This window comes from Microplitis mediator, chromosome 11 (assembly GCF_029852145.1).
Source record: "Microplitis mediator isolate UGA2020A chromosome 11, iyMicMedi2.1, whole genome shotgun sequence".
Lineage (NCBI taxonomy): Eukaryota > Metazoa > Arthropoda > Insecta > Hymenoptera > Braconidae > Microplitis > Microplitis mediator.
In genome coordinates, this window is record NC_079979.1 from 10428745 (window position 1) to 10447837 (window position 19093).

Genomic DNA, 19093 nt, shown 5'->3' on the forward strand with positions numbered 1-19093 from the left:
GTTCCGGACCAGATTACCCCACGTGACTTCTTGAGGGTCTATGGGGACTTGAAATAGAGCCCTTTAAATATATCCAGGGGGTATATTTATTCCAACTATTGCTATTTAATTTTTTAAACTAAAGGGATGATCCCAAAGGGTGTGCCGGACCAGATAACCCCTTGTTACTTTTCGAGGGTCTTTAGGGACCTAAAATGAAGGCCCTTAAAATTATGTAGGGAGGTATTTGTTACGTCCCGGTGGTAATTGGGACAATGGGGGAAAGAGATTTTATATTTTAGGAATCTACAGATTCCCAGGAATAATCCCTGATCTTGAAAATAATTTAAAAATTTTATTTTTACTTACGTTGGTGGAAAAAGGGGACCGATTTTAAAAAGGGTACCTTTTCCTCTTGCTGTTATTCCAAAACTATCAGCTCCACGTGGTCGTCAGGAACTCCCTTGTACGGCTCCAACTGGGAAGGTCCGGTCAGGAATTTATCCGCGTAAAAGTGGAACCTTGGATCTGGGTCGCCGATGTAGACGAGAGGTATGGGCCTCTCGACCTCAGTGATCGGGAACAGTTTATATCGAAGTTTCTTGACCTTAAAGGTTTTTGAGAGTGAAGTGACACTCCTTACGAAGGACAAGTTAGGTCTGATTAGTGGTTGGTGGTAACGTTCACCAGAACACAACTTGTCATATTCCGAACAGGAGTCACACTCACAATATTTGGGTTTTAGATCAGAGCCCTTAGGCCGGCGTAATTTTGGCGCCATTGACTCTGTTCGAAAACATTTTATAACGATATTTTGTCTCGAAAGACGCTCTCAGAAGTAATTAAAAGAAGAAGATAAAGTAATCAGTCTGCTCCTGACTTCGTGACGCAGAATTCACTCACTGACTCGTAATACGAAACAAAGGAAAATAGTTAAATGTTCTACTTGATTTGAATGATTGTGATCCTTTATGTTTAGTGTCTTATAGGTAAGAGGGAGGTAATGGATTTACAGGAATTTTTGGATGTACTCAGCGAATCAACGAAATGATCATTGACCAACCCAGGTCGATCTCTTGTTGCTATCCATCATCATCGTGTATCCTTTTGGGAATTTTGGGATAGCTATTTTCTTTGGTAATAGGAATGGGTGGAAAACAAGGTTTGAGTATCGGGTACAGGTGGGTTGAGTGGGATTGATTTTACCTTGAAAGACAAAAAAAAACAAATATGAACTGACAAGAAAACTTGATTTTGAGTGCAAACTTTGTTTTATAAAAATTTTAATCAGTAAGCAAATCTCTGAGTCTCGAGTAGGATTTCAAATATAATAGGTTTCCAATTATAATCTAATTGATATGTTTCTTAATCAAATAAAAGGGTAGAAACCTTTTCTTTTATTAAACTTTCAGAAAACATGTCAATAATCATAGGGAAAAGAAAATTATAATTTAAATATTACCAACTGATTACAATGAATTGAAAGCTCTCAAATAAAATTTGTGAACAGAGAAAATAACTTAAAATAAATTATATATTCTTGTCTAAATTGAATCCTTTGAGAGAAGCTCAAAATGTTAATGACCTCGAAAATAATATTATTAAAAGAAATTTTATTTAATATATTTTGGATAAATTTAAATGAAAAAAAAGAAAAAAAAAAAGAAAGTTTTATAAACAAATTTGAATTAAATTTAACTGCATTAAATTGGATAGAATTTAATGAACAACTTCAGTAAAACGAGAATTTTTATATTTGAAATTTTCTTGTAAGTTAACTGAATTATCAAAAAAAAAACAAAATAGTGTTTCGTTGAGATAAAATAATGATTATGAAACTCCTTAATGTAAAACAAAATTTCTATAGGAAATGTTTATGTTTTAATACAATATTTCTCCAACGACGATTCTGAATTAAACAAATAACAATAATGATATTTTCTCTCAATCTAATAACCTCCGATTTTGTCCGTCGGATAACTCAACTAAGATGATTTAACTAGCGAAACCTCAAATTTTATTAGATCTTATTATTTAGAAATTAATGTTAATTCCTAAATGATTAAATTAATGGTTGTTGTCCGTGTGGAAGGTCTGTTTTAAAAATTGACATGCAAAGTCTGTTTATTAAATTTATTCATAAAAATTATTTAAAGTTTTAGAAGAAAAAGAAAAATAATTGTTTCACAAATGTTTCACAAATTCTGTGTTTTGTTATTATATAAAAGGGAAAGAGAGCATACTTTCGTAAACCAAATAAAATCGTTACCTGTTATTGTGGTAAAACTGAAAAGAAATTCTAAACTTTAAATTTCACACACTTGTTTTAGAATCACCAAATTTTTATAGATTTCTCTCGAGTAATATTTTAATTTATTTGTTTTAATTGCCCATATATTCACAACACAAGTAGTAAAAAAAAAGAAAATCACTGCATGCTTTTAGCTTTTAACGAAGGGAAAAGAAAGGATTTTTAATTTTGATGTTAAGCGAACTTATTGAAAATTTTGACTGCAATTTGCTATATCCTTGAAACAATCCGTGGGACCTTGAAATCCGTAATTTGAAATCTCCCAATGAAAATTTGAAATCCTCGAAATACTCGTAAAAATTAACAATTGAACTCCTTGAAATAGTATTCGCAACATAAAGATTGAAATCCTTGAAATATTAGTAAGATAAAAACTGAAATGAAGGCGGGATCACACCCGAAAACTGTACTCTGTAAGAAAAACTCAAAAGCTGGGTCGCACCCGGCAGTAACGAAGTGTAAAAACGAACTAATTAAATTAGCGGCTGCAGTGACTTTCTTTCTACATTGTAATCTTAGATGGCCCCCCCCATGGTAGGGGCTATGAGAAAAGACGCAGAAACGCTCTCCCATAGTTATTGTTTAATCATCAAAAACTTTATCAATGATCCGGCTCTTCCGGCGTTACCAGGAATCTTTATTTATTTAAATAAATACGATATGCTTTATAAGCAATCATATTTATTTAAACAAATCTGAGATGCTGTCGTCATCTGATAAATTTATTAATGAATAAATTATTTAAAGTTATAGATAATTTTTAAATATTTCCAACCCAAAATATAATAAATACTAGGTAATAATCAAATTTACTATCTTGGTAAATTTACTTTCAAATTTGAGGGTTTTACAGCCCTCTGAACTGTCTTTTCTTGGTTTTTTAGTATTAGGATAGCAGCAAGAGTAAGTTGGTCGCTTACTCTGGCTGCGGGCGTTTCTTTTCATTATTCTTGGGCCTTGCTCTTATTGTTTTACTCCGCCCGGTACTCAGGTTACCGTATGGTATTCCTAACGCCCACTCATGTTTTGTTTCGCCTTCTCGTATGCTCTCTTTCGTACAAAGATGGTGTATTTAGGAATTGTTATTATAAGTATTATAATTAATTAAATTATGTTTATGCATCCTGCATTTTAAATGTTTTGTGTATGTATGTCATACATGCGGTATCTCTATATTATAAAAAAAAGTATATTTATAAATTTAATTGTATAATGAAGAGAAAAGAAAATATTTGTATGTTTTCTGTCATACATGCAAATTTTAGTGTATGTCGTACATGCACATATTGTTTTCTTAAATTTTATATGTATGTTCATATCAATAATTAATTTTGGAACTAATTTTTATATATTTTTGTTGCATTTATACCTACACATATATTTCTATAAGTACATATACATAATATTGTATATGTACGCATATGTACATATGTCATCAGTATATGTACAGATATAAATGTTTGTTTTAACCTTATTTATTTATTGGTAGGAAATTCCTATAGACCTGGTTATCTTCTTAATATATATTTTTATGTATGTCGTAGTTATTTATGTTTGAATGTTATTATGCATTTTCTTAATAATAATAAAAGTTATGTATAAATATATATATATATATATATATATATATCCATACATATATATAGTTATTAACTTAAACTTACGTTTTTCTCTGAGATATAAGTTTTGTGAAAGTATCGTACGGGGATGGTCCGTATGAGTTGTTCATGCTGGGCATTTCCCAGAATAATAATAATAATTTTGGTGGGTTTATTTGAAAAAGGTGTTGAAGGGTGACGAGGACGTAACAGTATTTTAGTTGCGATTATTTTTTTTAAAATTTTTTTAACTTCAGGGTTGATCGCGAGTGTGTTCCGGACCAGATTATCCAACGTAACTTTTTTAGGGGCTTTAAGGACTTATAATAAAGCCCCTTAAAAAGATTCAGCCGGATATTTTGATTGCAACTATATATTATAATTTTTTGAACTTAAGGGATGATCGCAAAGGGTGATCTGGACGAGATTACCCAATGTAACTTTTTGGGGGTCTTTGAGGACCTAATATGGAGCTTCTTGAAAATATCGTTCGTGGAATTTTTATTGCGACCATTTTTTTTTAATTGTTCAACTTACGAAATAATCGCAGAGGGTGTTTGGGACCAGATTACCCAACGTCACTCTTTAAGGGTCTTCAGGAACTAAGAATAGAGCCCCTCAATAATATCCAGGAGCATATTTTAATTGCGACTATATTTACTAATCTTTTAAACTTAAGGGATGATCGGAGAAGGTGTTCCGGACCAGATTCTCCATGTCTCTTTTTGAGGGTTTTCAAGGACCTAAAATGAAGCCCCTCGAAAATACCTATCGTGGAATTTTTATTGCGACTATTTTAGTTAATCCTTCAAACTTAAGGGATGATCGGAGAGGGTGTTCCGGACTAGATTACTCAACGTTAATTTTCAAGGGTCTTCGGGGACCAAAAATGTAGCCCCTCAAAAATATCTAGTGGGGTATTTTATATAAGTCTATTTTTTTTAATTTATTAAACTCAAGGGATGATCGAAGAGGGTGTTCCTCAGCAGATTACCCCACGTTACTTTTTGAGGGTCTTTAAAGACCTAGAATGAAGCCTTCCAACAATGTCTAGCGGGGTAGTTAAATTGTGACTATTGTTTTTTAATTTTATAAACTTAAGGAATGATCGCAGAGGCTGGTTTGGACCTGATTACCCCACGTCACTTGTTGAAGGTCTCTCGGGACCTGAAATAAAGCCCCTCAAACAATCCAGCTCGTTATTTCGATTGTGACTATTTTTTTTTTAATTTTCGAAACTTAAGGGTTGATCGCAGAGGGTGTTTTGGTCGAGATTACCCCACGTACTTTATTAAGGGTCCTTGAGGACCTAAAATAAAGCCTCTTAGAAATATCCAGAGGGTAAATTAATACTGACTAATTTTTTTAAATATTTTAAGCTCAAGGGATGACCGCAGAGGGTGTTTCAAATCAGATTACACCACGTCACTCTTCAAGGGTCTTCGGGGACCTAAAATGAAGGCCCTCAAAATTATCTAGGGTGGTATTTTGATTGCGATTATTTTTTTTTAATTTTTTCAACTGAAGGGTTGATCGAAGAGTGTGTTCTGGACCAGATTGCCCAACGTAACTTTCCAAGGGTCTTAAAGGACCTATAATAGATTCCCTCAAAAATATCCAGCTGCAACTATATATTATAATTTTTTGATCATAAGGGATGATCGCAGAGGGTAATCCGGACCAGATTACCCTTCGTAACTTTATGAGGGTCTTTGAAGACCTAAAGTGGAGCTTGTCGAAAATATCGTTCGTGGAATTTTGATTGCGACTATTTTTGTTAATCCTTTAAACTTAAGGGATGATCGGAGGGGTATTCTGGACCAGTTTACCCCACGTTACTTTTTTAGGGTCTTTAGGGACCTAAAATGAAGGCCCTAAAAAATATTTAGGGAGGTATTTTAATTCCGATTATTTTTTGTTAATTTTTTAAACTTTAGAGTTGATCGCAGAGGGTGGTCCAGACCAGTTTACCCGATGTAACTTTTTGAGGGTATTTGAGGACCTAAAATGGAGCTTCTCGAATAAATTGTTTGTAGAATTTTGATTGCTACTATTTTTTTTTAATTTTCAAACTTAAGGGATAATCGCAGAAGGTGTTTGGGACCAGATTACCCAACGTATCCTTTCAAGAGTCTTCAGGAACCTAGAATGGAGCCCCTCAATAATATCCGGGAGCACATTTTGATTGCGACTATATTTACTAATTTTTCAAACGTAAGGGATGATCGCAGAAGGTGTTCCGGACCAGACAACCTCACGTCACTTTATTTTGGGTCGCTGAAGACTGAAAATAAAGCCCCATAAAAAATATCCAGCGGGATATATTGATCCCAACTATATTTTTTAATTTTTTGAACTTAAGGGATGATCTCAGAGGGTGTTTCGGAACAAATTATCCTACGGTGCCTTTGAGGGTCTTCGGGGACCTAAAATAAAGCCCCTTAACAATATCTAGGGGGGTAATTGAATTGCGATTGTTTTTTTTTTAATTTTGTACAACGTAAGGGATGATCGCAGAGGCTGTTCCGGACTAGATTACTCAACGTTAAATTTTGAGGGTCTTCGGGGACCAAAAATGAAGCCCCTCAAAAAGATCTAGCAGGGTATTTTATATGAAACTATTTTTTTTAATTTTTTAAACTTAAGGGATGATCGAAGAGGGAGTTTCTGAGCAGACTACCCCACGTTACTTTTTGAGGGTCTTAAAAGACCTAGAATGAAGCCTCCCAACAATATCTAGTGGGGTATTTTGATTGTGACTATTGTTTTTTAATTTTTTAAACTCAAGGGATGATCGCAGAGGGTATTTCGGATCAAATCACAGCACGTCACTCTTCAAGGTTCATAGGGGACTTAAAATGGAGCCCCTCTAAAATATCCAGCTCCATATTTTGATTGCGACTATATTTCCGAATTCTTTAATCCTAAGGGATGATCGCAGAGGGTGTTCCGGACCAGATTATTCTACGTTACTTTTCGAGGGTCTTTGGCGACCTAGAGTTAAGCCTCGCTGAATTATCTAGCGGGGTATATTGATTGCGACTATTATTTTATAATTCTATAAACTACAGGTATGATCGCAGAGGGTGTTCTGGACTAGATTACCCCACGTTACTTTTTAAGGGTCTTTAAGGATATAACACGGAGCCCCTAAAAAATTTATAGCGGGTTATTTTATTTGAGACTATTTTCTTTAATTTGTTCAACTTAAGGGTTGATCGCAGAGGGTGTTCCGGACCAGATGACCCCTCGATACTTTTCGAGGGTCTTCAGGGACCTAAAATAAAGGCCCTCAAAGTTATCTAGGCAGCTATTTTAATTGCGATTATTTATTTTCAAGTTTTCAAACTTAAGGGTTGATTGCAGAGTGTTTTCCGGTCCAGAGTACCCAACGTAACTTTTTCGAGGGTCTTTGAGGACCCACTATGGAGCAGCTCAAAAATACCTATCGTGGACTTTTTATTGCGACTATTTTTGTTAATCCTTTCAACTTAAGGGATGATCGGAGAGGGTGATCCGGACTCGATTACTCAACGTTAATTTTCGAGGATCTTCGGGGACCAAAAATAAAGCCCCTTAAAATTATCTAGGAGGGTATCTTATATGAGCCTATTTTTTTTAATTTTTTAACCTCAAGGGATGATCAAGAGGGTGTTCCTGAACAGATTACCCCACGTTACTCTTTGAGGGTCTTCGATGACCTAGAATGAAGTCTCCCAACAATGTCTATCGGGGTAGTTCAATTGTGACTATTATTTTTCAATTTTATAAACTTAAGGAATGATCGCAGACGATAATCCGGACCTGATCACCCCACGTCACTTGTTGAGGGTCTCTGAGGACCTATAATGAAGCTTCTCGAAAATATCTATCGTGGAATTTTAATTGCGACCATTTTTTTCGATTTTTTAAGCTTAAGAGATAATCGCAGGATTGTTCCGGACCAGATTAACCCACGTTACTTCTTAAGGGTCTATGAGAACCGGAAATAAAGCCCTTTAAATATATCCAGGAGGTTTATTTAATCCGACTATTGTTTTTTAATTGTAGAAAGTTAAGAGTTGATCGCAGAGGGTGTTTTGGACCAGATTACCCAACGTAATCCTTTAAGGGTCTTCAGGAACCTAGAATGGAGACCCTCAACAATATCCAGGAGCATATGTTGATTGCGACTATATTTACTAATTTTTTAAACTTAGGGGATGATCGCATAAGGTGTTCCGAAACAGATTATCCTAGGGTACGTTCCTAGGGTCTTCGGAGACCTAAAATGAAGCCCCTCAACAATATTTAGGGGGGTAATTTAATTGCGATAATTTTTTTTTAATTTTGTAAAACGTAAGGGATGATCACAGGGGTGTTTCGGACTAGATTACTCATCGTTAATTTTCGAGGTTCTTTGGCGACCTAAAATTAAGCCCCACAAAAATATCTAGCGGGGTATATTGATTGCGACTATTATTTTATAATTCTATAAACTAAAGGGATGATCGCAGAGGGTGTTCTGAACCAGATTACTCCACGTTACTTTTTGAGGGTCTTCAGGGACCTAAAATGAAGGTCCTCAAAAATATCTAGCGGGGTATTTCAATTGCGACGATTTGTTTTTTAATTTATAAACCGAAGGTATGCTCGCAGAGGGTGTTCCGAATTAGATCACACCACGTTACTCTTTAAGGGTCATAGGGGGCCTAAAATGGAGCCTTTCAAAAATGTCCAGCTGGATATTTTGATTGCGACTATATTTTCTAATTCTTCAATCCTAAGGGATGATTGCAGAGGGTGTTTCGCACTAGATTACTTCACGTAACGTCTTAAGGGGCCTCTGGAGACCGAAAATGAAGCCCCTCAAAAATATCCAGCAAGGTATATTGATTCCAACAATTTTTTTTAATTTTTTAAACTTAAGGGATGATTGCAGAGGGTGTTTTGGACCAGATTACCCCACGTAACTCTTTAAGGGTCTTTCCCGACCTAAAATTAAGCTTCTTAAAATGTCTAGCGGGGTACATTGATTGCGACTATTATTTTATAATTTTATAAACTAGAGGGATCATCGCAGAGGGTGTTCCGGACCAGATTGCCACACGTAACTCTTTAAGGGTCTTTGGAGACCTTAAATTAAGCCCCCAAAAAATATCCAGCGGGTTATATTAATTCCAACAATTTTTTTTTTTCAATCTTCAAACTTAAGGGATGATCGCAGATAGTGTTCTGGCCCAGATTGCCCTACGTTACTTTTTGAGGTTCTTCAGGGACCTTAATTAATGCCCTTCGAAAACATCTATCGTGGAATTTCAATTGCGACTATTTTTTTCCATTTTTCAAACTTAGGAGATAATCGCAGGATTGTTCCGGACCAGATTACCCCACGTGACTTCTTGAGGGTCTATGGGGACTTTAAATAGAGCCCTTAAAATATATCCAGGAGGAATATTTATTCCAACTATTGCTATTTAATTTTTTAAACTAAAAGGATGATCCCAAAGGGTGTGCCGGACCAGATAACCCCTTGTTACTTTTCGAGGGTCTTTAGGGACCTAAAATGAAGGCCCTTAAAATTATGTAGGGAGGTATGTTAGTTGCGATTATTTTTTTTTTAATTTTTTTAACTTCAGGGTTGATCGCGAGTGTGTTCCGGACCAGATTATCCAACGTAACTTTTTTAGGGGCTTTAAGGACTTATAATAAAGCCCCTTAAAAAGATTCAGCCGGATATTTTGATTGCAACTATATATTATAATTTTTTGAACTTAAGGGATGATCGCAAAGGGTGATCTGGACGAGATTACCCAATGTAACTTTTTGGGGGTCTTTGAGGACCTAATATGGAGCTTCTTGAAAATATCGTTCGTGGAATTTTTATTGCGACCATTTTTTTTTAATTGTTCAACTTACGAAATAATCGCAGAGGGTGTTTGGGACCAGATTACCCAACGTCACTCTTTAAGGGTCTTCAGGAACTAAGAATAGAGCCCCTCAATAATATCCAGGAGCATATTTTAATTGCGACTATATTTACTAATCTTTTAAACTTAAGGGATGATCGGAGAAGGTGTTCCGGACCAGATTCTCCATGTCTCTTTTTGAGGGTTTTCAAGGACCTAAAATGAAGCCCCTCGAAAATACCTATCGTGGAATTTTTATTGCGACTATTTTAGTTAATCCTTCAAACTTAAGGGATGATCGGAGAGGGTGTTCCGGACTAGATTACTCAACGTTAATTTTCAAGGGTCTTCGGGGACCAAAAATGTAGCCCCTCAAAAATATCTAGTGGGGTATTTTATATAAGTCTATTTTTTTTAATTTATTAAACTCAAGGGATGATCGAAGAGGGTGTTCCTCAGCAGATTACCCCACGTTACTTTTTGAGGGTCTTTAAAGACCTAGAATGAAGCCTTCCAACAATGTCTAGCGGGGTAGTTAAATTGTGACTATTGTTTTTTAATTTTATAAACTTAAGGAATGATCGCAGAGGCTGGTTTGGACCTGATTACCCCACGTCACTTGTTGAAGGTCTCTCGGGACCTGAAATAAAGCCCCTCAAACAATCCAGCTCGTTATTTCGATTGTGACTATTTTTTTTTTAATTTTCGAAACTTAAGGGTTGATCGCAGAGGGTGTTTTGGTCGAGATTACCCCACGTACTTTATTAAGGGTCCTTGAGGACCTAAAATAAAGCCTTTTAGAAATATCCAGAGGGTATATTAATACTGACTAATTTTTTTAAATATTTTAAGCTCAAGGGATGACCGCAGAGGGTGTTTCAAATCAGATTACACCACGTAACTCTTCAAGGGTCTTCGGGGACCTAAAATGAAGGCCCTCAAAATTATCTAGGGTGGTATTTTGATTGCGATTATTTTTTTTTAATTTTTTCAACTGAAGGGTTGATCGAAGAGTGTGTTCTGGACCAGATTGCCCAACGTAACTTTCCAAGGGTCTTAAAGGACCTATAATAGATTCCCTCAAAAATATCCAGCTGCAACTATATATTATAATTTTTTGATCATAAGGGATGATCGCAGAGGGTAATCCGGACCAGATTACCCTTCGTAACTTTATGAGGGTCTTTGAAGACCTAAAGTGGAGCTTGTCGAAAATATCGTTCGTGGAATTTTGATTGCGACTATTTTTGTTAATCCTTTAAACTTAAGGGATGATCGGAGGGGTATTCTGGACCAGTTTACCCCACGTTACTTTTTTAGGGTCTTTAGGGACCTAAAATGAAGGCCCTAAAAAATATTTAGGGAGGTATTTTAATTCCGATTATTTTTTGTTAATTTTTTAAACTTTAGAGTTGATCGCAGAGGGTGGTCCAGACCAGTTTACCCGATGTAACTTTTTGAGGGTATTTGAGGACCTAAAATGGAGCTTCTCGAATAAATTGTTTGTAGAATTTTGATTGCTACTATTTTTTTTTAATTTTCAAACTTAAGGGATAATCGCAGAAGGTGTTTGGGACCAGATTACCCAACGTATCCTTTCAAGAGTCTTCAGGAACCTAGAATGGAGCCCCTCAATAATATCCGGGAGCACATTTTGATTGCGACTATATTTACTAATTTTTCAAACGTAAGGGATGATCGCAGAAGGTGTTCCGGACCAGACAACCTCACGTCACTTTATTTTGGGTCGCTGAAGACTGAAAATAAAGCCCCATAAAAAATATCCAGCGGGATATATTGATCCCAACTATATTTTTTAATTTTTTGAACTTAAGGGATGATCTCAGAGGGTGTTTCGGAACAAATTATCCTACGGTGCCTTTGAGGGTCTTCGGGGACCTAAAATAAAGCCCCTTAACAATATCTAGGGGGGTAATTGAATTGCGATTGTTTTTTTTTTAATTTTGTACAACGTAAGGGATGATCGCAGAGGCTGTTCCGGACTAGATTACTCAACGTTAAATTTTGAGGGTCTTCGGGGACCAAAAATGAAGCCCCTCAAAAAGATCTAGCAGGGTATTTTATATGAAACTATTTTTTTTAATTTTTTAAACTTAAGGGATGATCGAAGAGGGAGTTTCTGAGCAGACTACCCCACGTTACTTTTTGAGGGTCTTAAAAGACCTAGAATGAAGCCTCCCAACAATATCTAGTGGGGTATTTTGATTGTGACTATTGTTTTTTAATTTTTTAAACTCAAGGGATGATCGCAGAGGGTATTTCGGATCAAATCACAGCACGTCACTCTTCAAGGTTCATAGGGGACTTAAAATGGAGCCCCTCTAAAATATCCAGCTCCATATTTTGATTGCGACTATATTTCCGAATTCTTTAATCCTAAGGGATGATCGCAGAGGGTGTTCCGGACCAGATTATTCTACGTTACTTTTCGAGGGTCTTTGGCGACCTAGAGTTAAGCCTCGCTGAATTATCTAGCGGGGTATATTGATTGCGACTATTATTTTATAATTCTATAAACTACAGGTATGATCGCAGAGGGTGTTCTGGACTAGATTACCCCACGTTACTTTTTAAGGGTCTTTAAGGATATAACACGGAGCCCCTAAAAAATTTATAGCGGGTTATTTTATTTGAGACTATTTTCTTTAATTTGTTCAACTTAAGGGTTGATCGCAGAGGGTGTTCCGGACCAGATGACCCCTCGATACTTTTCGAGGGTCTTCAGGGACCTAAAATAAAGGCCCTCAAAGTTATCTAGGCAGCTATTTTAATTGCGATTATTTATTTTCAAGTTTTCAAACTTAAGGGTTGATTGCAGAGTGTTTTCCGGTCCAGAGTACCCAACGTAACTTTTTCGAGGGTCTTTGAGGACCCACTATGGAGCAGCTCAAAAATACCTATCGTGGACTTTTTATTGCGACTATTTTTGTTAATCCTTTCAACTTAAGGGATGATCGGAGAGGGTGATCCGGACTCGATTACTCAACGTTAATTTTCGAGGATCTTCGGGGACCAAAAATAAAGCCCCTTAAAATTATCTAGGAGGGTATCTTATATGAGCCTATTTTTTTTAATTTTTTAACCTCAAGGGATGATCAAGAGGGTGTTCCTGAACAGATTACCCCACGTTACTCTTTGAGGGTCTTCGATGACCTAGAATGAAGTCTCCCAACAATGTCTATCGGGGTAGTTCAATTGTGACTATTATTTTTCAATTTTATAAACTTAAGGAATGATCGCAGACGATAATCCGGACCTGATCACCCCACGTCACTTGTTGAGGGTCTCTGAGGACCTATAATGAAGCTTCTCGAAAATATCTATCGTGGAATTTTAATTGCGACCATTTTTTTCGATTTTTTAAGCTTAAGAGATAATCGCAGGATTGTTCCGGACCAGATTAACCCACGTTACTTCTTAAGGGTCTATGAGAACCGGAAATAAAGCCCTTTAAATATATCCAGGAGGTTTATTTAATCCGACTATTGTTTTTTAATTGTAGAAAGTTAAGAGTTGATCGCAGAGGGTGTTTTGGACCAGATTACCCAACGTAATCCTTTAAGGGTCTTCAGGAACCTAGAATGGAGACCCTCAACAATATCCAGGAGCATATGTTGATTGCGACTATATTTACTAATTTTTTAAACTTAGGGGATGATCGCATAAGGTGTTCCGAAACAGATTATCCTAGGGTACGTTCCTAGGGTCTTCGGAGACCTAAAATGAAGCCCCTCAACAATATTTAGGGGGGTAATTTAATTGCGATAATTTTTTTTTAATTTTGTAAAACGTAAGGGATGATCACAGGGGTGTTTCGGACTAGATTACTCATCGTTAATTTTCGAGGTTCTTTGGCGACCTAAAATTAAGCCCCACAAAAATATCTAGCGGGGTATATTGATTGCGACTATTATTTTATAATTCTATAAACTAAAGGGATGATCGCAGAGGGTGTTCTGAACCAGATTACTCCACGTTACTTTTTGAGGGTCTTCAGGGACCTAAAATGAAGGTCCTCAAAAATATCTAGCGGGGTATTTCAATTGCGACGATTTGTTTTTTAATTTATAAACCGAAGGTATGCTCGCAGAGGGTGTTCCGAATTAGATCACACCACGTTACTCTTTAAGGGTCATAGGGGGCCTAAAATGGAGCCTTTCAAAAATGTCCAGCTGGATATTTTGATTGCGACTATATTTTCTAATTCTTCAATCCTAAGGGATGATTGCAGAGGGTGTTTCGCACTAGATTACTTCACGTAACGTCTTAAGGGGCCTCTGGAGACCGAAAATGAAGCCCCTCAAAAATATCCAGCAAGGTATATTGATTCCAACAATTTTTTTTAATTTTTTAAACTTAAGGGATGATTGCAGAGGGTGTTTTGGACCAGATTACCCCACGTAACTCTTTAAGGGTCTTTCCCGACCTAAAATTAAGCTTCTTAAAATGTCTAGCGGGGTACATTGATTGCGACTATTATTTTATAATTTTATAAACTAGAGGGATCATCGCAGAGGGTGTTCCGGACCAGATTGCCACACGTAACTCTTTAAGGGTCTTTGGAGACCTTAAATTAAGCCCCCAAAAAATATCCAGCGGGTTATATTAATTCCAACAATTTTTTTTTTTCAATCTTCAAACTTAAGGGATGATCGCAGATAGTGTTCTGGCCCAGATTGCCCTACGTTACTTTTTGAGGTTCTTCAGGGACCTTAATTAATGCCCTTCGAAAACATCTATCGTGGAATTTCAATTGCGACTATTTTTTTCCATTTTTCAAACTTAGGAGATAATCGCAGGATTGTTCCGGACCAGATTACCCCACGTGACTTCTTGAGGGTCTATGGGGACTTGAAATAGAGCCCTTAAAATATATCCAGGAGGAATATTTATTCCAACTATTGCTATTTAATTTTTTAAACTAAAAGGATGATCCCAAAGGGTGTGCCGGACCAGATAACCCCTTGTTACTTTTCGAGGGTCTTTAGGGACCTAAAATGAAGGCCCTTAAAATTATGTAGGGAGGTATGTTAGTTGCGATTATTTTTTTTTTAATTTTTTTAACTTCAGGGTTGATCGCGAGTGTGTTCCGGACCAGATTATCCAACGTAACTTTTTTAGGGGCTTTAAGGACTTATAATAAAGCCCCTTAAAAAGATTCAGCCGGATATTTTGATTGCAACTATATATTATAATTTTTTGAACTTAAGGGATGATCGCAAAGGGTGATCTGGACGAGATTACCCAATGTAACTTTTTGGGGGTCTTTGAGGACCTAATATGGAGCTTCTTGAAAATATCGTTCGTGGAATTTTTATTGCGACCATTTTTTTTTAATTGTTCAACTTACGAAATAATCGCAGAGGGTGTTTGGGACCAGATTACCCAACGTCACTCTTTAAGGGTCTTCAGGAACTAAGAATAGAGCCCCTCAATAATATCCAGGAGCATATTTTAATTGCGACTATATTTACTAATCTTTTAAACTTAAGGGATGATCGGAGAAGGTGTTCCGGACCAGATTCTCCATGTCTCTTTTTGAGGGTTTTCAAGGACCTAAAATGAAGCCCCTCGAAAATACCTATCGTGGAATTTTTATTGCGACTATTTTAGTTAATCCTTCAAACTTAAGGGATGATCGGAGAGGGTGTTCCGGACTAGATTACTCAACGTTAATTTTCAAGGGTCTTCGGGGACCAAAAATGTAGCCCCTCAAAAATATCTAGTGGGGTATTTTATATAAGTCTATTTTTTTTAATTTATTAAACTCAAGGGATGATCGAAGAGGGTGTTCCTCAGCAGATTACCCCACGTTACTTTTTGAGGGTCTTTAAAGACCTAGAATGAAGCCTTCCAACAATGTCTAGCGGGGTAGTTAAATTGTGACTATTGTTTTTTAATTTTATAAACTTAAGGAATGATCGCAGAGGCTGGTTTGGACCTGATTACCCCACGTCACTTGTTGAAGGTCTCTCGGGACCTGAAATAAAGCCCCTCAAACAATCCAGCTCGTTATTTCGATTGTGACTATTTTTTTTTTAATTTTCGAAACTTAAGGGTTGATCGCAGAGGGTGTTTTGGTCGAGATTACCCCACGTACTTTATTAAGGGTCCTTGAGGACCTAAAATAAAGCCTTTTAGAAATATCCAGAGGGTATATTAATACTGACTAATTTTTTTAAATATTTTAAGCTCAAGGGATGACCGCAGAGGGTGTTTCAAATCAGATTACACCACGTAACTCTTCAAGGGTCTTCGGGGACCTAAAATGAAGGCCCTCAAAATTATCTAGGGTGGTATTTTGATTGCGATTATTTTTTTTTAATTTTTTCAACTGAAGGGTTGATCGAAGAGTGTGTTCTGGACCAGATTGCCCAACGTAACTTTCCAAGGGTCTTAAAGGACCTATAATAGATTCCCTCAAAAATATCCAGCTGCAACTATATATTATAATTTTTTGATCATAAGGGATGATCGCAGAGGGTAATCCGGACCAGATTACCCTTCGTAACTTTATGAGGGTCTTTGAAGACCTAAAGTGGAGCTTGTCGAAAATATCGTTCGTGGAATTTTGATTGCGACTATTTTTGTTAATCCTTTAAACTTAAGGGATGATCGGAGGGGTATTCTGGACCAGTTTACCCCACGTTACTTTTTTAGGGTCTTTAGGGACCTAAAATGAAGGCCCTAAAAAATATTTAGGGAGGTATTTTAATTCCGATTATTTTTTGTTAATTTTTTAAACTTTAGAGTTGATCGCAGAGGGTGGTCCAGACCAGTTTACCCGATGTAACTTTTTGAGGGTATTTGAGGACCTAAAATGGAGCTTCTCGAATAAATTGTTTGTAGAATTTTGATTGCTACTATTTTTTTTTAATTTTCAAACTTAAGGGATAATCGCAGAAGGTGTTTGGGACCAGATTACCCAACGTATCCTTTCAAGAGTCTTCAGGAACCTAGAATGGAGCCCCTCAATAATATCCGGGAGCACATTTTGATTGCGACTATATTTACTAATTTTTCAAACGTAAGGGATGATCGCAGAAGGTGTTCCGGACCAGACAACCTCACGTCACTTTATTTTGGGTCGCTGAAGACTGAAAATAAAGCCCCATAAAAAATATCCAGCGGGATATATTGATCCCAACTATATTTTTTAATTTTTTGAACTTAAGGGATGATCTCAGAGGGTGTTTCGGAACAAATTATCCTACGGTGCCTTTGAGGGTCTTCGGGGACCTAAAATAAAGCCCCTTAACAATATCTAGGGGGGTAATTGAATTGCGATTGTTTTTTTTTTAATTTTGTACAACGTAAGGGATGATCGCAGAGGCTGTTCCGGACTAGATTACTCAACGTTAAATTTTGAGGGTCTTCGGGGACCAAAAATGAAGCCCCTCAAAAAGATCTAGCAGGGTATTTTATATGAAACTATTTTTTTTAATTTTTTAAACTTAAGGGATGATCGAAGAGGGAGTTTCTGAGCAGACTACCCCACGTTACTTTTTGAGGGTCTTAAAAGACCTAGAATGAAGCCTCCCAACAATATCTAGTGGGGTATTTTGATTGTGACTATTGTTTTTTAATTTTTTAAACTCAAGGGATGATCGCAGAGGGTGTTTCGGATCAAATCACAGCACGTCACTCTTCAAGGTTCATAGGGGACTTAAAATGGAGCCCCTCTAAAATATCCAGCTCCATATTTTGATTGCGACTATATTTCCGAATTCTTTAATCCTAAGGGATGATCGCAGAGGGTGTTCCGGACCAGATTATTCTACGTTACTTTTCGAGGGTCTTTGGCGACCTAGAATTAAGCCTCGCTGAATTATCTAGCGGGGTATATTGATTGCGACTATTATTTTATAATTCTATAAACTACAGGTATGATCGCAGAGGATGTTCCGGACTAGATTACCCCACGTAACTTTTTAAGGGTCTTTAAGGATATTACACGGAGCCCCTAAAAAATTTATAGCGGGTTATTTTATTTGAGACTATTTTCTTTAATTTGTTTAACTTAAGGGTTGATCGCAGAGGGTGTTCCGGACCAGATGACCCCTCGATACTTTTCGAGGGTCTTCAGGGACCTAAAATAAAGGCCCTCAAAGTTATCTAGGCAGCTATTTTAATTGCGATTATTTATTTTTAATTTTTCAAACTTAAGGGTTGATTGCAGAGTGTTTTCCGGTCCAGATTACCCAACGTAACTTTTTCGAGGGTCTTTGAGGACCCACTATGGAGCAGCTCAAAAATATCTATCGTGGACTTTTTATTGCGACTATTATTGTTAATCCTTTAAACTTAAGGGATGATCGGAGAGGGTGATCCGGACTCGATTACTCAACGTTAATTTTCGAGGATCTTCGGGGACCAAAAATAAAGCCCCTTAAAATTATCTAGCAGGGTATCTTATATGAGCCTATTTTTTTTAATTTTCTAAACTCAAGGGATGATCGCAGAGGGTGTTCCAGTGCAGAATACCCCACGTTACTTCTAAAGGGTCTTCAGGGACCCAAAATAAAGGCGCTCAAAAATATCTAGGAGGGTATTTCATATAAGTCTATTTTTTTTAATTTTTTAACCTCAAGGGATGATCGAGAGGGTGTTCCTGAACAGGTTACCCCACGTTACTCTTTGAGGGTCTTCGAAGACCTAGAATGAAGTCTCCCAACAATGTCTATCGGGGTAGTTCAATTGTGACTATTATTTTTCAATTTTATAAACTTAAGGAATGATCGCAGACGATAATCCGGACCTGATCACCCCACGTCACTTGTTGAGGGTCTCTGAGGACCTATAATGAAGCTTCTCGAAAATATCTATCGTGGAATTTTAATTGCGACCATTTTTTTCGATTTTTTAAGCTTAAGAGATAATCGCAGGATTGTTCCGGACCAGATTAACCCACGTTACTTCTTAAGGGTCTATGAGAACCGGAAATAAAGCCCTTTAAATCTATCCAGGAGGTATATTTAATCCGACTATTGTTTTTTAATTGTAGAAAGTTAAGGGGTGATCGCAGAGGGTGTTTTGGACGAAATTTCCCCACGTAACTATTTGAGGGTTTTTAGGGACCTAAGTAAAGGCCCTGGAAAATATCTAGGGAGGTATTTAAATTGATATTATTTTTTTTTTATTTTTCAAACTTAAGAGTTGATCGCAGAGGGTGTTTTGGACCAGATTACCCAACGTAATCCTTTAAGGGTCTTCAGGAACCTAGAATGGAGACCCTCAACAATATCCAGGAGCATATGTTGATTGCGACTATATTTACTAATTTTTTAAACTTAGGG